Raw genomic sequence first — 21559 nt, 5'->3', positions numbered from 1 at the left:
TGACACAATTACAGCAACACAAAAAGGAACTCCACCGGACAAAGTTCAGTGCTCACAAGGAGCCTCATTCAACACACACGGTTCCATTCCCATTCATGCAAAGCACGAAAGTGTAAAACTTGGGAACATACTTGAGAGCAAAGATCACATTCAATCTCATTCAAGGCACGGATGTGAATGCAACGGGATGAAATTACTGAAATGATGCCTGCCCTCGAACTGTGATGATGGACTACCCGACTCGCCAATAATATTGGGTTCTGGTGTATTGAAATACAGGAGCTGCTGGATTTGTGTGTTTTCTTACCCCCTCACCATAGTTTGTCAAATGTTTATACAACTGAACTTATATTCAAGGTTTGTTTCTCTTCATATGTTTTACTGGTTTACATTTGTCTCAGCAACCTGTTGAATGATTCTTCTGCTTTCAAAACAAAATGACAACAGGATGAATGCACACACTTGAAAATACAATACATGCAATGTTATGCATCATAGTGATGCAACCTCCTTTCAGTTTCATACTGCATGTCAATTGAAATCCTTACTGAAATGCACACCTTCTCAAGATTGCGCTTGACTGGCGTGTCAGGCACTCAATTACAGCTGTTTTATCAAGACAATGTGTTCGTTTTGTAAAATATAGTTCCGGTCTGGTGTGGCACCCCAGCTAACGCACAACGTTGCCACAACGTTTCGTGTTAGCAGTGACTGTCTGCGGCGCGCTGGTGTGTCCCGGACTTTAGAGTAGAGAGACAGTTCAACTGCAAGTATGAGCGGCAGAAACGGATATTGCCTTCCCTTTAAGTAGAGCGTCAGGGACAGCTTCCCCGGCTTACGGCCATACTAGCCTGAATACGCCCGATCTCGTCCGATCTCGGAAGCTAAGCAGGCTCGGGCCTGGTCAGTACTTGGATGGGAGACCGCCTGGGAATACCAGGTGCTGTAAGCTTTTGCATCTTTTACACACCAGAGGGCGACAAATCACGAGTTTTAACTTTGGATACACGCAATTTCATCATTATTTCAGATTTGACTTCCCCAAATACACAGGCATACAATAGATCTTGTTCTCCAACGTAAACGGTCCCTAGTAACTAGGGTACATTCGTAAATAAATTGAGCATCATGGCTAGAAGTGACTAAATGTTGCCTAATCTTTCTCATCGAGAAATGACACAATTACAGCAACACAAAAAGGAACTCCACCGGACAAAGTTCAGTGTTCACAAGGAGCCTCATTCAACACACACGGTTCCATTCCCATTCATGCAAAGCACGAAAGTGTAAAACTTGGGAACATACTTGAGAGCAAAGATCACATTCAATCTCATTCAAGGCACGGATGTGAATGCAACGGGATGAAATTACTGAAATGATGCCTGCCCTCGAACTGTGATGATGGACTACCCGACTCGCCAATAATATTGGGTTCTGGTGTATTGAAATACAGGAGCTGCTGGATTTGTGTGTTTTCTTACCCCCTCACCATAGTTTGTCAAATGTTTAAACAACTGAACTTATATTCAAGGTTTGTTTCTCTTCATATGTTTTACTGGTTTACATTTGTCTCAGCAACCTGTTGAATGATTCTTCTGCTTTCAAAACAAAATGACAACAGGATGAATGCACACACTTGAAAATACAATACATGCAATGTTATGCATCATAGTGATGCAACCTCCTTTCAGTTTCATACTGCATGTCAATTGAAATCCTTACTGAAATGCACACCTTCTCAAGATTGCGCTTGACTGGCGTGTCAGGCACTCAATTACAGCTGTTTTATCAAGACAATGTGTTCGTTTTGTAAAATATAGTTCCGGTCTGGTGTGGCACCCCAGCTAACGCACAACGTTGCCACAACGTTTCGTGTTAGCAGGGACTGTCTGCGGCGCGCTGGTGTGTCCCGGACTTTAGAGTAGAGAGACAGTTCAACTGCAAGTATGAGCGGCAGAAACGGATATTGCCTTCCCTTTAAGTAGAGCGTCAGGGACAGCTTCCCCGGCTTACGGCCATACTAGCCTGAATACGCCCGATCTCGTCCGATCTCGGAAGCTAAGCAGGCTCGGGCCTGGTCAGTACTTGGATGGGAGACCGCCTGGGAATACCAGGTGCTGTAAGCTTTTGCATCTTTTACACACCAGAGGGCGACAAATCACGAGTTTTAACTTTGGATACACGCAATTTCATCATTATTTCAGATTTGACTTCCCCAAATACACAGGCATACAATAGATCTTGTTCTCCAACGTAAACGGTCCCTAGTAACTAGGGTACATTCGTAAATAAATTGAGCATCATGGCTAGAAGTGACTAAATGTTGCCTAATCTTTCTCATCGAGAAATGACACAATTACAGCAACACAAAAAGGAACTCCACCGGACAAAGTTCAGTGCTCACAAGGAGCCTCATTCAACACACACGGTTCCATTCCCATTCATGCAAAGCACGAAAGTGTAAAACTTGGGAACATACTTGAGAGCAAAGATCACATTCAATCTCATTCAAGTCACGGATGTGAATGCAACGGGATGAAATTACTGAAATGATGCCTGCCCTCGAACTGTGATGATGGACTACCCGACTCGCCAATAATATTGGGTTCTGGTGTATTGAAATACAGGAGCTGCTGGATTTGTGTGTTTTCTTACCCCCTCACCATAGTTTGTCAAATGTTTAAACAACTGAACTTATATTCAAGGTTTGTTTCTCTTCATATGTTTTACTGGTTTACATTTGTCTCAGCAACCTGTTGAATGATTCTTCTGCTTTCAAAACAAAATGACAACAGGATGAATGCACACACTTGAAAATACAATACATGCAATGTTATGCATCATAGTGATGCAACCTCCTTTCAGTTTCATACTGCATGTCAATTGAAATCCTTACTGAAATGCACACCTTCTCAAGATTGCGCTTGACTGGCGTGTCAGGCACTCAATTACAGCTGTATTATCAAGACAATGTGTTCGTTTTGTAAAATATAGTTCCGGTCTGGTGTGGCACCCCAGTTAACGCACAACGTTGCCACAACGTTTCGTGTTAGCAGGGACTGTCTGCGGCGCGCTGGTGTGTCCCGGACTTTAGAGTAGAGAGACAGTTCAACTGCAAGTATGAGCGGCAGAAACGGATATTGCCTTCCCTTTAAGTAGAGCATCAGGGACAGCCTCCCCGGATTACGGCCATACTAGCCTGAATACGCCCGATCTCGTCCGATCTCGGAAGCTAAGCAGGCTCCGGCCTGGTCAGTACTTGGATGGGAGACCGCCTGGGAATACCAGGTGCTGTAAGCTTTTGCATCTTTTACACACCAGAGGGCGACAAATCACGAGTTTTAACTTTGGATACACGCAATTTCATCATTATTTCAGATTTGACTTCCCCAAATACACAGGCATACAATAGATCTTGTTCTCCAATGTAAACGGTCCCTAGTAACTAGGGTACATTCGTAAATAAATTGAGCATCATGGCTAGAAGTGACTAAATGTTGCCTAATCTTTCTCATCGAGAAATGACACAATTACAGCAACACAAAAAGGAACTCCACCGGACAAAGTTCAGTGCTCACAAGGAGCCTCATTCAACACACACGGTTCCATTCCCATTCATGCAAAGCACGAAAGTGTAAAACTTGGGAACATACTTGAGAGCAAAGATCACATTCAATCTCATTCAAGGCACGGATGTGAATGCAACGGGATGAAATTACTGAAATGATGCCTGCCCTCGAACTGTGATGATGGACTACCCGACTCGCCAATAATATTGGGTTCTGGTGTATTGAAATACAGGAGCTGCTGGATTTGTGTGTTTTCTTACCCCCTCACCATAGTTTGTCAAATGTTTAAACAACTGAACTTATATTCAAGGTTTGTTTCTCTTCATATGTTTTACTGGTTTACATTTGTCTCAGCAACCTGTTGAATGATTCTTCTGCTTTCAAAACAAAATGACAACAGGATGAATGCACACACTTGAAAATACAATACATGCAATGTTATGCATCATAGTGATGCAACCTCCTTTCAGTTTCATACTGCATGTCAATTGAAATCCTTACTGAAATGCACACCTTCTCAAGATTGCGCTTGACGGGCGTGTCAGGCACTCAATTACAGCTGTTTTATCAAGACAATGTGTTCGTTTTGTAATATATAGTTCCGGTCTGGTGTGGCACCCCAGCTAACGCACAACGTTGCCACAATGTTGCCACAACGTGGCGTGTTAGCAGGGACTGTCTGCGGCGCGCTGGTGTGTCCCGGGCTTTAGAGTAGAGAGACAGTTCAACTGTAAGTATGAACGGCAGAAACGGATATTGCCTTCCCTTTAAGTAGAGCGTCAGGGACAGCCTCACTGGCTTACGGCCATACTAGCCTGAATACGCCCGATCTCGTCCGATCTCGGAAGCTAAGCAGGCTCGGGCCTGGTCAGTACTTGGATGGGAGACCGCCTGGGAATACCTGGTGCTGTAAGCTTTTGCATCTTTTACACACCAGAGGGCGACAAATCACGAGTTTTAACTTTGGATACACGCAATTTCATCATTATTTCAGATTTGACTTCCCCAAATACACAGGCATACAATAGATCTTGTTCTCCAACGTAAACGGTCCCTAGTAACTAGGGTACATTCGTAAATAAATTGAGCATCATGGCTAGAAGTGACTAAATGTTGCCTAATCTTTCTCATCGAGAAATGACACAATTACAGCAACACAAAAAGGAACTCCACCGGACAAAGTTCAGTGCTCACAAGGAGCCTCATTCAACACACACGGTTCCATTCCCATTCATGCAAAGCACGAAAGTGTAAAACTTGGGAACATACTTGAGAGCAAAGATCACATTCAATCTCATTCAAGGCACGGATGTGAATGCAACGGGATGAAATTACTGAAATGATGCCTGCCCTCGAACTGTGATGATGGACTACCCGACTCGCCAATAATATTGGGTTCTGGTGTATTGAAATACAGGAGCTGCTGGATTTGTGTGTTTTCTTACCCCCTCACCATAGTTTGTCAAATGTTTAAACAACTGAACTTATATTCAAGGTATGTTTCTCTTCATATGTTTTACTGGTTTACATTTGTCTCAGCAACCTGTTGAATGATTCTTCTGCTTTCAAAACAAAATGACAACAGGATGAATGCACACACTTGAAAATACAATACATGCAATGTTATGCATCATAGTGATGCAACCTCCTTTCAGTTTCATACTGCATGTCAATTGAAATCCTTACTGAAATGCACACCTTCTCAAGATTGCGCTTGACTGGCATGTCAGGCACTCAATTACAGCTGTATTATCAAGACAATGTGTTCGTTTTGTAAAATATAGTTCCGGTCTGGTGTGGCACCCCAGCTAACGCACAACGTTGCCACAACGTTTCGTGTTAGCAGGGACTGTCTGCGGCGCGCTGGTGTGTCCCGGACTTTAGAGTAGAGAGACAGTTCAACTGCAAGTATGAGCGGCAGAAACGGATATTGCCTTCCCTTTAAGTAGAGCGTCAGGGACAGCTTCCCTGGCTTACGGCCATACTAGCCTGAATACGCCCGATCTCGTCCGATCTCGGAAGCTAAGCAGGCTCGGGCCTGGTCAGTACTTGGATGGGAGACCGCCTGGGAATACCAGGTGCTGTAAGCTTTTGCATCTTTTACACACCAGAGGGCGACAAATCACGAGTTTTAACTTTGGATACACGCAATTTCATCATTATTTCAGATTTGACTTCCCCAAATACACAGGCATACAATAGATCTTGTTCTCCAACGTAAACGGTCCCTAGTAACTAGGGTACATTCGTAAATAAATTGAGCATCATGGCTAGAAGTGACTAAATGTTGCCTAATCTTTCTCATCGAGAAATGACACAATTACAGCAACACAAAAAGGAACTCCACCGGACAAAGTTCAGTGCTCACAAGGAGCCTCATTCAACACACACGGTTCCATTCCCATTCATGCAAAGCACGAAAGTGTAAAACTTGGGAACATACTTGAGAGCAAAGATCACATTCAATCTCATTCAAGGCACGGATGTGAATGCAACGGGATGAAATTACTGAAATGATGCCTGCCCTCGAACTGTGATGATGGACTACCCGACTCGCCAATAATATTGGGTTCTGGTGTATTGAAATACAGGAGCTGCTGGATTTGTGTGTTTTCTTACCCCCTCACCATAGTTTGTCAAATGTTTAAACAACTGAACTTATATTCAAGGTTTGTTTCTCTTCATATGTTTTACTGGTTTACATTTGTCTCAGCAACCTGTTGAATGATTCTTCTGCTTTCAAAACAAAATGACAACAGGATGAATGCACACACTTGAAAATACAATACATGCAATGTTATGCATCATAGTGATGCAACCTCCTTTCAGTTTCATACTGCATGTCAATTGAAATCCTTACTGAAATGCACACCTTCTCAAGATTGCGCTTGACTGGCGTGTCAGGCACTCAATTACAGCTGTTTTATCAAGACAATGTGTTCGTTTTGTAATATATAGTTCCGGTCTGGTGTGGCACCCCAGCTAACGCACAACGTTGCCACAACGTTTCGTGTTAGCAGGGACTGTCTGCGGCGCGCTGGTGTGTCCCGGACTTTAGAGTAGAGAGACAGTTCAATTGCAAGTATGAGCGGAAGAAACGGATATTGCCTTCCCTTTAAGTAGAGCGTCAGGGACAGCCTCCCTGGCTTACGGCCATACTAGCCTGAAAACGCCCGATCTCGTCCGATCTCGGAAGCTAAGCAGGCTTGGGCCTGGTCAGTACTTGGATGGGAGACCGCCTGGGAATACCAGGTGCTGTAAGCTTTTGCATCTTTTACACACCAGAGGGCGACAAATCACGAGTTTTAACTTTGGATACACGCAATTTCATCATTATTTCAGATTTGACTTCCCCAAATACACAGGCATAGAATAGATCTTGTTCTCCAACGTAAACGGTCCCTAGTAACTAGTGTACATTCGTAAATAAATTGAGCATCATGGCTAGAAGTGACTAAATGTTGCCTAATCTTTCTCATCGAGAAATGACACAATTACAGCAACACAAAAAGGAACTCCACCGGACAAAGTTCAGTGCTCACAAGGAGCCTCATTCAACACACACGGTTCCATTCCCATTCATGCAAAGCACGAAAGTGTAAAACTTGGGAAAATACTTGAGAGCAAAGATCACATTCAATCTCATTCAAGGCACGGATGTGAATGCAACGGGATGAAATTACTGAAATGATGCCTGCCCTCGAACTGTGATGATGGACTACCCGACTCGCCAATAATATTGGGTTCTGGTGTATTGAAATACAGGAGCTGCTGGATTTGTGTGTTTTCTTACCCCCTCACCATAGTTTGTCAAATGTTTAAACAACTGAACTTATATTCAAGGTTTGTTTCTCTTCATATGTTTTACTGGTTTACATTTGTCTCAGCAACCTGTTGAATGATTCTTCTGCATTCAAAACAAAATGACAACAGGATGAATGCACACACTTGAAAATACAATACATGCAATGTTATGCATCATAGTGATGCAACCTCCTTTCAGTTTCATACTGCATGTCAATTGAAATCCTTACTGAAATGCACACCTTCTCAAGATTGCGCTTGACTGGCGTGTCAGGCACTCAATTACAGCTGTTTTATCAAGAGAATGTGTTCGTTTTGTAATATATAGTTCCGGTCTGGTGTGGCACCCCAGCTAACGCACAACGTTGCCACAATGTTGCCACAACGTGGCGTGTTAGCAGGGACTGTCTGCGGCGCGCTGGTGTGTCCCGGGCTTTAGAGTAGAGAGACAGTTCAACTGTAAGTATGAACGGCAGAAACGGATATTGCCTTCCCTTTAAGTAGAGCGTCAGGGACAGCCTCCCTGGCTTACGGCCATACTAGCCTGAATACGCCCGATCTCGTCCGATCTCGGAAGCTAAGCAGGCTCGGGCCTGGTCAGTACTTGGATGGGAGACCGCCTGGGAATACCAGGTGCTGTAAGCTTTTGCATCTTTTACACACCAGAGGGCGACAAATCACAAGTTTTAACTTTGGATACACGCAATTTCATCATTATTTCAGATTTGACTTCCCCAAATACACAGGCATACAATAGATCTTGTTCTCCAACGTAAACGGTCCCTAGTAACTAGGGTACATTCGTAAATAAATTGAGCATCATGGCTAGAAGTGACTAAATGTTGCCTAATCTTTCTCATCGAGAAATGACACAATTACAGCAACACAAAAAGGAACTCCACCGGACAAAGTTCAGTGCTCACAAGGAGCTTCATTCAACACACACGGTTCCATTCCCATTCATGCAAAGCACGAAAGTGTAAAACTTGGGAACATACTTGAGAGCAAAGATCACATTCAATCTCATTCAAGGCACGGATGTGAATGCAACGGGATGAAATTACTGAAATGATGCCTGCCCTCGAACTGTGATGATGGACTACCCGACTCGCCAATAATATTGGGTTCTGGTGTATTGAAATACAGGAGCTGCTGGATTTGTGTGTTTTCTTACCCCCTCACCATAGTTTGTCAAATGTTTAAACAACTGAACTTATATTCAAGGTTTGTTTCTCTTCATATGTTTTACTGGTTTACATTTGTCTCAGCAACCTCAGCAAAAATGATTCTTCTACTTTCAAAACAAAATGACAACAGGATGAATGCACACACTTGAAAATACAATACATGCAATGTTATGCATCATAGTGATGCAACCTCCTTTCAGTTTCATACTGCATGTCAATTGAAATCCTTACTGAAATGCACACCTTCTCAAGATTGCGCTTGACTGGCGTGTCAGGCACTCAATTACAGCTGTTTTATCAAGACAATGTGTTCGTTTTGTAATATATAGTTCCGGTCTGGTGTGGCACCCCAGCTAACGCACAACGTTGCCACAATGTTGCCACAACGTGGCGTGTTAGCAGGGACTGTCTGCGGTGCGCTGGTGTGTCCCGGGCTTTAGAGTAGAGAGACAGTTCAACTGTAAGTATGAACGGCAGAAACGGATATTGCCTTCCCTTTAAGTAGAGCGTCAGGGACAGCCTCCCTGGCTTACGGCCATACTAGCCTGAATACGCCCGATCTCGTCCGATCTCGGAAGCTAAGCAGGCTCGGGCCTGGTCAGTACTTGGATGGGAGACCGACTGGGAATACCAGGTGCTGTAAGCTTTTGCATCTTTTACACACCAGAGGGCGACAAATCACGAGTTTTAACTTTGGATACACGCAATTTCATCATTATTTCAGATTTGACTTCCCCAAATACACAGGCATACAATAGATCTTGTTCTCCAACGTAAACGGTCCCTAGTAACTAGGGTACATTCATAAATAAATTGAGCATCATGGCTAGAAGTGACTAAATGTTGCCTAATCTTTCTCATCGAGAAATGACACAATTACAGCAACACAAAAAGGAACTCCACCGGACAAAGTTCAGTGCTCACAAGGAGCCTCATTCAACACACATGGTTCCATTCCCATTCATGCAAAGCACGAAAGTGTAAAACTTGGGAACATACTTGAGAGCAAAGATCACATTCAATCTCATTCAAGGCACGGATGTGAATGCAACGGGATGAAATTACTGAAATGATGCCTGCCCTCGAACTGTGATGATGGACTACCCGACTCGCCAATAATATTGGGTTCTGGTGTATTGAAATACAGGAGCTGCTGGATTTGTGTGTTTTCTTACCCCCTCACCATAGTTTGTCAAATGTTTAAACAACTGAACTTATATTCAAGGTTTGTTTCTCTTCATATGTTTTACTGGTTTACATTTGTCTCAGCAACCTCAGCAAAAATGATTCTTCTACTTTCAAAACAAAATGACAACAGGATGAATGCACACACTTGAAAATACAATACATGCAATGTTATGCATCATAGTGATGCAACCTCCTTTCAGTTTCATACTGCATGTCAATTGAAATCCTTACTGAAATGCACACCTTCTCAAGATTGCGCTTGACTGGCGTGTCAGGCACTCAATTACAGCTGTTTTATCAAGACAATGTGTTCGTTTTGTAATATATAGTTCCGGTCTGGTGTGGCACCCCAGCTAACGCACAACGTTGCCACAATGTTGCCACAACGTGGCGTGTTAGCAGGGACTGTCTGCGGTGCGCTGGTGTGTCCCGGGCTTTAGAGTAGAGAGACAGTTCAACTGTAAGTATGAACGGCAGAAACGGATATTGCCTTCCCTTTAAGTAGAGCGTCAGGGACAGCCTCCCTGGCTTACGGCCATACTAGCCTGAATACGCCCGATCTCGTCCGATCTCGGAAGCTAAGCAGGCTCGGGCCTGGTCAGTACTTGGATGGGAGACCGACTGGGAATACCAGGTGCTGTAAGCTTTTGCATCTTTTACACACCAGAGGGCGACAAATCACGAGTTTTAACTTTGGATACACGCAATTTCATCATAATTTCAGATTTGACTTCCCCAAATACACAGGCATACAATAGATCTTGTTCTCCAACGTAAACGGTCCCTAGTAACTAGGGTACATTCATAAATAAATTGAGCATCATGGCTAGAAGTGACTAAATGTTGCCTAATCTTTCTCATCGAGAAATGACACAATTACAGCAACACAAAAAGGAACTCCACCGGACAAAGTTCAGTGCTCACAAGGAGCCTCATTCAACACACATGGTTCCATTCCCATTCATGCAAAGCACGAAAGTGTAAAACTTGGGAACATACTTGAGAGCAAAGATCACATTCAATCTCATTCAAGGCACGGATGTGAATGCAACGGGATGAAATTACTGAAATGATGCCTGCCCTCGAACTGTGATGATGGACTACCCGACTCGCCAATAATATTGGGTTCTGGTGTATTGAAATACAGGAGCTGCTGGATTTGTGTGTTTTCTTACCCCCTCACCATAGTTTGTCAAATGTTTAAACAACTGAACTTATATTCAAGGTTTGTTTCTCTTCATATGTTTTACTGGTTTACATTTGTCTCAGCAACCTCAGCAAAAATGATTCTTCTACTTTCAAAACAAAATGACAACAGGATGAATGCACACACTTGAAAATACAATACATGCAATGTTATGCATCATAGTGATGCAACCTCCTTTCAGTTTCATACTGCATGTCAATTGAAATCCTTACTGAAATGCACACCTTCTCAAGATTGCGCTTGACTGGCGTGTCAGGCACTCAATTACAGCTGTTTTATCAAGACAATGTGTTCGTTTTGTAATATATAGTTCCGGTCTGGTGTGGCACCCCAGCTAACGCACAACGTTGCCACAATGTTGCCACAACGTGGCGTGTTAGCAGGGACTGTCTGCGGTGCGCTGGTGTGTCCCGGGCTTTAGAGTAGAGAGACAGTTCAACTGTAAGTATGAACGGCAGAAACGGATATTGCCTTCCCTTTAAGTAGAGCGTCAGGGACAGCCTCCCTGGCTTACGGCCATACTAGCCTGAATACGCCCGATCTCGTCCGATCTCGGAAGCTAAGCAGGCTCGGGCCTGGTCAGTACTTGGATGGGAGACCGACTGGGAATACCAGGTGCTGTAAGCTTTTGCATCTTTTACACACCAGAGGGCGACAAATCACAAGTTTTAACTTTGGATACACGCAATTTCATCATTATTTCAGATTTGACTTCCCCAAATACACAGGCATACAATAGATCTTGTTCTCCAACGTAAACGGTCCCTAGTAACTAGGGTACATTCGTAAATAAATTGAGCATCATGGCTAGAAGTGACTAAATGTTGCCTAATCTTTCTCATCGAGAAATGACACAATTACAGCAACACAAAAAGGAACTCCACCGGACAAAGTTCAGTGCTCACAAGGAGCCTCATTCAACACACATGGTTCCATTCCCATTCATGCAAAGCACGAAAGTGTAAAACTTGGGAACATACTTGAGAGCAAAGATCACATTCAATCTCATTCAAGGCACGGATGTGAATGCAACGGGATGAAATTACTGAAATGATGCCTGCCCTCGAACTGTGATGATGGACTACCCGACTCGCCAATAATATTGGGTTCTGGTGTATTGAAATACAGGAGCTGCTGGATTTGTGTGTTTTCTTACCCCCTCACCATAGTTTGTCAAATGTTTAAACAACTGAACTTATATTCAAGGTTTGTTTCTCTTCATATGTTTTACTGGTTTACATTTGTCTCAGCAACCTCAGCAAAAATGATTCTTCTACTTTCAAAACAAAATGACAACAGGATGAATGCACACACTTGAAAATACAATACATGCAATGTTATGCATCATAGTGATGCAACCTCCTTTCAGTTTCATACTGCATGTCAATTGAAATCCTTACTGAAATGCACACCTTCTCAAGATTGCGCTTGACTGGCGTGTCAGGCACTCAATTACAGCTGTTTTATCAAGACAATGTGTTCGTTTTGTAATATATAGTTCCGGTCTGGTGTGGCACCCCAGCTAACGCACAACGTTGCCACAATGTTGCCACAACGTGGCGTGTTAGCAGGGACTGTCTGCGGTGCGCTGGTGTGTCCCGGGCTTTAGAGTAGAGAGACAGTTCAACTGTAAGTATGAACGGCAGAAACGGATATTGCCTTCCCTTTAAGTAGAGCGTCAGGGACAGCCTCCCTGGCTTACGGCCATACTAGCCTGAATACGCCCGATCTCGTCCGATCTCGGAAGCTAAGCAGGCTCGGGCCTGGTCAGTACTTGGATGGGAGACCGACTGGGAATACCAGGTGCTGTAAGCTTTTGCATCTTTTACACACCAGAGGGCGACAAATCACGAGTTTTAACTTTGGATACACGCAATTTCATCATTATTTCAGATTTGACTTCCCCAAATACACAGGCATACAATAGATCTTGTTCTCCAACGTAAACGGTCCCTAGTAACTAGGGTACATTCATAAATAAATTGAGCATCATGGCTAGAAGTGACTAAATGTTGCCTAATCTTTCTCATCGAGAAATGACACAATTACAGCAACACAAAAAGGAACTCCACCGGACAAAGTTCAGTGCTCACAAGGAGCCTCATTCAACACACATGGTTCCATTCCCATTCATGCAAAGCACGAAAGTGTAAAACTTGGGAACATACTTGAGAGCAAAGATCACATTCAATCTCATTCAAGGCACGGATGTGAATGCAACGGGATGAAATTACTGAAATGATGCCTGCCCTCGAACTGTGATGATGGACTACCCGACTCGCCAATAATATTGGGTTCTGGTGTATTGAAATACAGGAGCTGCTGGATTTGTGTGTTTTCTTACCCCCTCACCATAGTTTGTCAAATGTTTAAACAACTGAACTTATATTCAAGGTTTGTTTCTCTTCATATGTTTTACTGGTTTACATTTGTCTCAGCAACCTCAGCAAAAATGATTCTTCTACTTTCAAAACAAAATGACAACAGGATGAATGCACACACTTGAAAATACAATACATGCAATGTTATGCATCATAGTGATGCAACCTCCTTTCAGTTTCATACTGCATGTCAATTGAAATCCTTACTGAAATGCACACCTTCTCAAGATTGCGCTTGACTGGCGTGTCAGGCACTCAATTACAGCTGTTTTATCAAGACAATGTGTTCGTTTTGTAATATATAGTTCCGGTCTGGTGTGGCACCCCAGCTAACACACAACGTTGCCACAACGTTTCGTGTTAGCAGGGACTGTCTGCGGCGCGCTGGTGTGTCCCGGACTTTAGAGTAGAGAGACAGTTCAACTGCAAGTATGAGCGGCAGAATCGGATATTGCCTTCCCTTTAAGTAGAGCGTCAGGGACAGCTTCCCTGGCTTACGGCCATACTAGCCTGAATACGCCCGATCTCGTCCGATCTCGGAAGCTAAGCAGGCTCGGGCCTGGTCAGTACTTGGATGGGAGACCGCCTGGGAATACCAGGTGCTGTAAGCTTTTGCATCTTTTACACACCAGAGGGCGACAAATCACGAGTTTTAACTTTGGATACACGCAATTTCATCATTATTTCAGATTTGACTTCCCCGAATACACAGGCATACAATAGATCTTGTTCTCCAACGTAAACGGTCCCTAGTAACTAGGGTACATTCGTAAATAAATTGAGCATCATGGCTAGAAGTGACTAAATGTTGCCTAATCTTTCTCATCGAGAAATTACACAATTACAGCAACACAAAAAGGAACTCCACCGGACAAAGTTCAGTGCTCACAAGGAGCCTCATTCAACACACACGGTTCCATTCCCATTCATGCAAAGCACGAAAGTGTAAAACTTGGGAACATACTTGAGAGCAAAGATCACATTCAATCTCATTCAAGGCACGGATGTGAATGCAACGGGATGAAATTACTGAAATGATGCCTGCCCTCGAACTGTGATGATGGACTACCCGACTCGCCAATAATATTGGGTTCTGGTGTATTGAAATACAGGAGCTGCTGGATTTGTGTGTTTTCTTACCCCCTCACCATAGTTTGTCAAATGTTTAAACAACTGAACTTATATTCAAGGTTTGTTTCTCTTCATATGTTTTACTGGTTTACATTTGTCTCAGCAACCTGTTGAATGATTCTTCTGCTTTCAAAACAAAATGACAACAGGATGAATGCACACACTTGAAAATACAATACATGCAATGTTATGCATCATAGTGATGCAACCTCCTTTCAGTTTCATACTGCATGTCAATTGAAATCCTTACTGAAATGCACACCTTCTCAAGATTGCGCTTGACTGGCGTGTCAGGCACTCAATTACAGCTGTTTTATCAAGACAATGTGTTCGTTTTGTAAAATATAGTTCCGGTCTGGTGTGGCACCCCAGCTAACGCACAACGTTGCCACAACGTTGCCACAAAGTTTCGTGTTAGCAGGGACTGTCTGCGGCGCGCTGGTGTGTCCCGGACTTTAGAGTAGAGAGACAGTTCATTTGCAAGTATGAGCGGCAGAAACGGATATTGCCTTCCCTTTAAGTAGAGCGTCAGGGACAGCCTCCCTGGCTTACGGCCATACTAGCCTGAATACGCCCGATCTCGGAAGCTAAGCAGGCTCGGGCCTGGTCAGTACTTGAATGGGAGACCGCCTGGGAATACCAGGTGCTGTAAGCTTTTGCATCTTTTACACACCAGAGGGCGACAAATCACGAGTTTTAACTTTGGATACACGCAATTTCATCATTATTTCAGATTTGACTTCCCCGAATACACAGGCATACAATAGATCTTGTTCTCCAACGTAAACGGTCCCTAGTAACTAGGGTACATTCGTAAATAAATTGAGCATCATGGCTAGAAGTGACTAAATGTTGCCTAATCTTTCTCATCGAGAAATGACACAATTACAGCAACACAAAAAGGAACTCCACCGGACAAAGATCAGTGCTCACAAGGAGCCTCATTCAACACACACGGTTCCATTCCCATTCATGCAAAGCACGAAAGTGTAAAACTTGGGAACATACTTGAGAGCAAAGATCACATTCAATCTCATTCAAGGCACGGATGTGAATGCAACGGGATGAAATTACTGAAATGATGCCTGCCCTCGAACTGTGATGATGGACTACCCGACTCGCCAATAATATTGGGTTCTGGTGTATTGAAATACAGGAGCTGCTGGATTTGTGTGTTTTCTTACCCCCTCACCATAGTTTGTCAAATGTTTAAACAACTGAACTTATATTCAAGGTTTGTTTCTCTTCATATGTTTTACTGGTTTACATTTGTCTCAGCAACCTCAGCAAAAATGATTCTTCTACTTTCAAAACAAAATGACAACAGGATGAATGCACACACTTGAAAATACAATACATGCAATGTTATGCATCATAGTGATGCAACCTCCTTTCAGTTTCATACTGCATGTCAATTGAAATCCTTACTGAAATGCACACCTTCTCAAGATTGCGCTTGACTGGCGTGTCAGGCACTCAATTACAGCTGTTTTATCAAGACAATGTGTTCGTTTTGTAATATATAGTTCCGGTCTGGTGTGGCACCCCAGCTAACGCACAACGTTGCCACAACGTTTCGTGTTAGCAGGGACTGTCTGCGGCGCGCTGGTGTGTCCCGGACTTTAGAGTAGAGAGACAGTTCAACTGCAAGTATGAGCGGCAGAAACGGATATTGCCTTCCCTTTAAGTAGAGCGTCAGGGACAGCCTCCCTGGCTTACGGCCATACTAGCCTGAATACGCCCGATCTCGTCCGATCTCGGAAGCTAAGCAGGCTCGGGCCTGGTCAGTACTTGGATGGGAGACCGCCTGGGAATACCAGGTGCTGTAAGCTTTTGCATCTTTTACACACCAGAGGGCGACAAATCACGAGTTTTAACTTTGGATACACGCAATTTCATCATTATTTCAGATTTGACTTCCCCGAATACACAGGCATACAATAGATCTTGTTCTCCAACGTAAACGGTCCCTAGTAACTAGGGTACATTCGTAAATAAATTGAGCATCATGGCTAGAAGTGACTAAATGTTGCCTAATCTTTCTCATCGAGAAATTACACAATTACAGCAACACAAAAAGGAACTCCACCGGACAAAGTTCAGTGCTCACAAGGAGCCTCATTCAACACACACGGTTCCATTCCCATTCATGCAAAGCACGAAAGTGTAAAACTTGGGAACATACTTGAGAGCAAAGATCACATTCAATCTCATTCAAGGCACGGATGTGAATGCAACGGGATGAAATTACTGAAATGATGCCTGCCCTCGAACTGTGATGATGGACTACCCGACTCGCCAATAATATTGGGTTCTGGTGTATTGAAATACAGGAGCTGCTGGATTTGTGTGTTTTCTTACCCCCTCACCATAGTTTGTCAAATGTTTAAACAACTGAACTTATATTCAAGGTTTGTTTCTCTTCATATGTTTTACTGGTTTACATTTGTCTCAGCAACCTGTTGAATGATTCTTCTGCTTTCAAAACAAAATGACAACAGGATGAATGCACACACTTGAAAATACAATACATGCAATGTTATGCATCATAGTGATGCAACCTCCTTTCAGTTTCATACTGCATGTCAATAGAAATCCTTACTGAAATGCACACCTTCTCAAGATTGCGCTTGACTGGCGTGTCAGGCACTCAATTACAGCTGTATTATCAAGACAATGTGTTCGTTTTGTAAAATATAGTTCCGGTCTGGTGTGGCACCCCAGCTAACGCACAACGTTGCCACAACGTTTCGTGTTAGCAGGGACTGTCTGCAGCGTGCTGGTGTGTCCCGGACTTTAGAGTAGAGAGACAGTTCAACTGCAAGTATGAGCGGCAGAAACGGATATTGCCTTCCCTTTAAGTAGAGGGTCAAGGACAGCCTCCCTGGCTTACGGCCATACTAGCCTGAATACGCCCGATCTCGTCCGATCTCGGAAGCTAAGCAGGCTCGGGCCTGGTTAGTACTTGGATGGGAGACCGCCTGGGAATACCAGGTGCTGTAAGCTTTTTCATCTTTTACACACCAGAGGGCGACAAATCACGAGTTTTAACTTTGGATACACGCAATTTCATCATTATTTCAGATTTGACTTCCCCAAATACACAGGCATACAATAGATCTTGTTCTCCAACGTAAACGGTCCCTAGAAACTAGGGTACATTCGTAAATAAATTCAGCATCATGGCTAGAAGTGACTAAATGTTGCCTAATCTATCTCATCGAGAAATGACACAATTACAGCAACACAAAAAGAACTCCACCGGACAAAGTTCAGTGCTCACAAGGAGCCTCATTCAACACACACGGTTCCATTCCCATTCATGCAAAGCACGAAAGTGTAAAACTTGGGAACATACTTGAGAGCAAAGATCACATTCAATCTCATTCAAGGCACGGATGTGAATGCAACGGGATGAAATAACTGAAATGATGCCTGCCCTCGAACTGTGATGATGGACTACCCGACTCGCCAATAATATTGGCTTCTGGTGTATTGAAATACAGGAGCTGCTGGATGTGTGTGTTTTCTTACCCCCTCACCATAGTTTGTCAAATGTTTAAACAACTGAACTTATATTCAAGGTTTGTTTCTCTTCATATGTTTTACTGGTTTACATTTGTCTCAGCAACCTGTTGAATGATTCTTCTGCTTTCAAAACAAAATGACAACAGGATGAATGCACACACTTGAAAATACAATACATGCAATGTTATGCATCATAGTGATGCAACCTCCTTTCAGTTTCATACTGCATGTCAATTGAAATCCTTACTGAAATGCACACCTTCTCAAGATTGCGCTTGACTGGCGTGTCAGGCACTCAATTACAGCTGTTTTATCAAGACAATGTGTTCGTTTTGTAATATATAGTTCCGGTCTGGTGTGGCACCCCAGCTAACGCACAACGTTGCCACAACGTTTCGTGTTAGCAGGGACTGTCTGCGGCGCGCTGGTGTGTCCCGGACTTTAGAGTAGAGAGACAGTTCAACTGCAAGTATGAGCGGCAGAAACGGATATTGCCTTCCCTTTAAGTAGAGCGTCAGGGATAGCCTCCCTGGCTTACGGCCATACTAGCCTGAATACGCCCGATCTCGTCCGATCTCGGAAGCTAAGCAGGCTCGGGCCTGGTCAGTACTTGGATGGGAGACCGCCTGGGAATACCAGGTGCTGTAAGCTTTTGCATCTTTTACACACCAGAGGGCGACAAATCACGAGTTTTAACTTTGGATACACGCAATTTCATCATTATTTCAGATTTGACTTCCCCAAATACACAGGCATACAATAGATCTTGTTCTCCAACGTAAACGGTCCCTAGTAACTAGGGTACATTCGTAAATAAATTGAGCATCATGGCTAGAAGTGACTAAATGTTGCCTAATCTATCTCATCGAGAAATGACACAATTACAGCAACACAAAAAGGAACTCCACCGGACAAAGTTCAGTGCTCACAAGGAGCCTCATTCAACACAAACGGTTCCATTCCCATTCATGCAAAGCACGAAAGTGTAAAACTTTGGAACATACTTGAGAGCAAAGATCACATTCAATCTCATTCAAGGCACGGATGTGAATGCAACGGGATGAAATTACTGAAATGATGCCTGCCCTCGAACTGTGATGATGGACTACCCGACTCGCCAATAATATTGGGTTCTGGTGTATTGAAATACAGGAGCTGCTGGATTTGTATGTTTTCTTACCCCCTCACCATACTTTCTCAAATGTTTAAACAACTGAACTTATATTCAAGGTTTGTTTCTCTTCATATGTTTTACTGGTTTACATTTGTCTCAGCAACCTGTTGAATGATTCTTCTGCTTTCAAAACAAAATGACAACAGGATGAATGCACACACTTGAAAATACAATACATGCAATGTTATGCATCATAGTGATGCAACCTCCTTTCAGTTTCATACTGCATGTCAATTGAAATCCTTACTGAAATGCACACCTTCTCAAGATTGCGCTTGACTGGCGTGTCAGGCACTAAATTACAGCTGTTTTATCAAGACAATGTGTTCGTTTTGTAATATATAGTTCCGGTCTGGTGTGGCACCCCAGCTAACGCACAACGTTGCCACAATGTTGCCACAACGTGGCATGTTAGCAGGGACTGTCTGCGGCGCACTGGTGTGTCCCGGGCTTTAGAGTAGAGAGACAGTTCAACTGTAAGTATGAACGGCAGAAACGGATATTGCCTTCCCTTTAAGTAGAGCGTCAGGGACAGCCTCCCTGGCTTACGGCCATACTAGCCTGAATACGCCCGATCTCGTCCGATCTCGGAAGCTAAGCAGGCTCGGGCCTGGTCAGTACTTGGATGGGAGACCGCCTGGGAATACCAGGTGCTGTAAGCTTTTGCATCTTTTACACGCCAGAGGGCGACAAATCACGAGTTTTAACTTTGGATACACGCAATTTCATCATTATTTCAGATTTGACTTCCCCAAATACACAGGCATACAATAGATCTTGTTCTCCAACGTAAACGGTCCCTAGTAACTAGGGTACATTCGTGAATAAATTGAGCATCATGGCTAGAAGTGACTAAATGTTGCCTAATCTTTCTCATCGAGAAATGACACAATTACAGCAACACAAAAAGGAACTCCACCGGACAAAGTTCAGTGCTCACAAGGAGCCTCATTCAACACACACGGTTCCATTCCCATTCATGCAAAGCACGAAAGTGTAAAACTTGGGAACATACTTGAGAGCAAAGATCACATTCAATCTCATTCAAGGCACGGATGTGAATGCAACGGGATGAAATTACTGAAATGATGCCTGCCCTCGAACTGTGATGATGGACTACCCGACTCGCCAATAATATTGGGTTCTGGTGTATTGAAATACAGGAGCTGCTGGATTTGTATGTTTTCTTACCCCCTCACCATAGTTTGTCAAATGTTTAAACAACTGAACTTATATTCAAGGTTTGTTTCTCTTCATATGTTTTACTGGTTTACATTTGTCTCAGCAACCTGTTGAATGATTCTTCTGCTTTCAAAACAAAATGACAACAGGATGAATGCACACACTTGAAAATACAATACATGCAATGTTATGCATCATAGTGATGCAACCTCCTTTCAGTTTCATACTGCATGTCAATTGAAATCCTTACTGAAATGCACACCTTCTCAAGATTGCGCTTGACTGGCGTGTCAGGCACACAATTACAGCTGTATTATCAAGACAATGTGTTCGTTTTGTAAAATATAGTTCCGGTCTGGTGTGGCACCCCAGCTAACGCACAACGTTGCCACAACGTGGCATGTTAGCAGGGACTGTCTGCGGTGCGCTGGTGTGTCCCGGGCTTTAGAGTAGAGAGACAGTTCAACTGTAAGTATGAACGGCAGAAACGGATATTGCCTTCCCTTTAAGTAGAGCGTCAGGGACAGCCTCCCTGGCTTACGGCCATACTAGCCTGAATACGCCCGATCTCATCAGATCTCGGAAGCCAAGCGGGCTCGGGCCTGGTCAGTACTTGGATGGGAGACCGCCTGGGAATACCAGGTGCTGTAAGCTTTTGCACCTTTTACACACCAGAGGGCGACAAATCACGAGTTTTAACTTTGGATACACGCAATTTCATCATTATTTCAGATTTTACTTCCCCAAATACACAGGCATACAATAGATCTTGTTCTCCAACGTAAACGGTCCCTAGTAACTAGGGTACATTCGTAAATAAATTGAGCATCATGGCTAGAAGTGACTAAATGTTGCCTAATCTTTCTCATCGAGAAATGACACAATTACAGCAACACAAAAAGGAACTCCACCGGACAAAGTTCAGTGCTCACAAGGAGCCTCATTCAACACACACGGTTCCATTCCCATTCATGCAAAGCACGAAAGTGTAAAACTTGGGAACATACTTGAGAGCAAAGATCACATTCAATCTCATTCAAGGCACGGATGTGAATGCAACGGGATGAAATTACTGAAATGATGCCTGCCCTCGAACTGTGATGATGGACTACCCGACTCGCCAATAATATTGGGTTCTGGTGTATTGAAATACAGGAGCTGCTGGATTTGTGTGTTTTCTTACCCCCTCACCATAGTTTGTCAAATGT

General features: G+C 43.5%; 17 non-coding genes and 1 pseudogene across 17 annotated transcripts; all 18 read left to right on the top strand.

Annotated features, from left to right (window-relative positions):
* Positions 1-833: 833 nt before the first annotated feature.
* On the top strand, positions 834-952 carry LOC136741974 (5S ribosomal RNA). Its single transcript, XR_010814607.1, has one exon. It is a non-coding gene; the product is annotated as a 5S ribosomal RNA (ribosomal RNA).
* Positions 953-2007: 1055 nt separating this feature from the next.
* On the top strand, positions 2008-2126 carry LOC136741973 (5S ribosomal RNA). The gene has a single exon (XR_010814606.1). It is a non-coding gene; the product is annotated as a 5S ribosomal RNA (ribosomal RNA).
* Positions 2127-3181: 1055 nt separating this feature from the next.
* On the top strand, positions 3182-3300 carry LOC136742192 (5S ribosomal RNA). The gene has a single exon (XR_010814817.1). It is a non-coding gene; the product is annotated as a 5S ribosomal RNA (ribosomal RNA).
* A 1066-nt stretch (positions 3301-4366) lies between these two features.
* Positions 4367-4485, top strand: LOC136741983 (5S ribosomal RNA). Its single transcript, XR_010814618.1, has one exon. It is a non-coding gene; the product is annotated as a 5S ribosomal RNA (ribosomal RNA).
* Positions 4486-5540: 1055 nt separating this feature from the next.
* Positions 5541-5659, top strand: LOC136741971 (5S ribosomal RNA). Its single transcript, XR_010814605.1, has one exon. It is a non-coding gene; the product is annotated as a 5S ribosomal RNA (ribosomal RNA).
* A 1055-nt stretch (positions 5660-6714) lies between these two features.
* On the top strand, positions 6715-6833 carry LOC136742122 (5S ribosomal RNA). The gene has a single exon (XR_010814750.1). It is a non-coding gene; the product is annotated as a 5S ribosomal RNA (ribosomal RNA).
* A 1066-nt stretch (positions 6834-7899) lies between these two features.
* Positions 7900-8018, top strand: LOC136741970 (5S ribosomal RNA). Its single transcript, XR_010814604.1, has one exon. It is a non-coding gene; the product is annotated as a 5S ribosomal RNA (ribosomal RNA).
* A 1069-nt stretch (positions 8019-9087) lies between these two features.
* LOC136742047 (5S ribosomal RNA) lies at positions 9088-9206 on the top strand. The gene has a single exon (XR_010814679.1). It is a non-coding gene; the product is annotated as a 5S ribosomal RNA (ribosomal RNA).
* Positions 9207-10275: 1069 nt separating this feature from the next.
* LOC136742046 (5S ribosomal RNA) lies at positions 10276-10394 on the top strand. The gene has a single exon (XR_010814678.1). It is a non-coding gene; the product is annotated as a 5S ribosomal RNA (ribosomal RNA).
* Positions 10395-11463: 1069 nt separating this feature from the next.
* LOC136742044 (5S ribosomal RNA) lies at positions 11464-11582 on the top strand. Its single transcript, XR_010814676.1, has one exon. It is a non-coding gene; the product is annotated as a 5S ribosomal RNA (ribosomal RNA).
* Positions 11583-12651: 1069 nt separating this feature from the next.
* LOC136742043 (5S ribosomal RNA) lies at positions 12652-12770 on the top strand. The gene has a single exon (XR_010814675.1). It is a non-coding gene; the product is annotated as a 5S ribosomal RNA (ribosomal RNA).
* A 1058-nt stretch (positions 12771-13828) lies between these two features.
* On the top strand, positions 13829-13947 carry LOC136741969 (5S ribosomal RNA). Its single transcript, XR_010814603.1, has one exon. It is a non-coding gene; the product is annotated as a 5S ribosomal RNA (ribosomal RNA).
* Positions 13948-15013: 1066 nt separating this feature from the next.
* LOC136742290 (uncharacterized) lies at positions 15014-15122 on the top strand (annotated as a pseudogene).
* Positions 15123-16180: 1058 nt separating this feature from the next.
* LOC136741968 (5S ribosomal RNA) lies at positions 16181-16299 on the top strand. Its single transcript, XR_010814602.1, has one exon. It is a non-coding gene; the product is annotated as a 5S ribosomal RNA (ribosomal RNA).
* A 1055-nt stretch (positions 16300-17354) lies between these two features.
* On the top strand, positions 17355-17473 carry LOC136741895 (5S ribosomal RNA). Its single transcript, XR_010814531.1, has one exon. It is a non-coding gene; the product is annotated as a 5S ribosomal RNA (ribosomal RNA).
* A 1054-nt stretch (positions 17474-18527) lies between these two features.
* On the top strand, positions 18528-18646 carry LOC136741967 (5S ribosomal RNA). Its single transcript, XR_010814601.1, has one exon. It is a non-coding gene; the product is annotated as a 5S ribosomal RNA (ribosomal RNA).
* A 1066-nt stretch (positions 18647-19712) lies between these two features.
* Positions 19713-19831, top strand: LOC136741966 (5S ribosomal RNA). The gene has a single exon (XR_010814600.1). It is a non-coding gene; the product is annotated as a 5S ribosomal RNA (ribosomal RNA).
* A 1055-nt stretch (positions 19832-20886) lies between these two features.
* LOC136742065 (5S ribosomal RNA) lies at positions 20887-21005 on the top strand. Its single transcript, XR_010814696.1, has one exon. It is a non-coding gene; the product is annotated as a 5S ribosomal RNA (ribosomal RNA).
* The last annotated feature ends 554 nt before the right edge of the window (positions 21006-21559 follow it).

The sequence above is a fragment of the Amia ocellicauda genome, unplaced genomic scaffold (assembly GCF_036373705.1).
Source record: "Amia ocellicauda isolate fAmiCal2 unplaced genomic scaffold, fAmiCal2.hap1 HAP1_SCAFFOLD_73, whole genome shotgun sequence".
In the NCBI taxonomy this organism is placed as follows: domain Eukaryota; kingdom Metazoa; phylum Chordata; class Actinopteri; order Amiiformes; family Amiidae; genus Amia; species Amia ocellicauda.
This window is presented reverse-complemented; position numbering and strand designations above follow the sequence as displayed.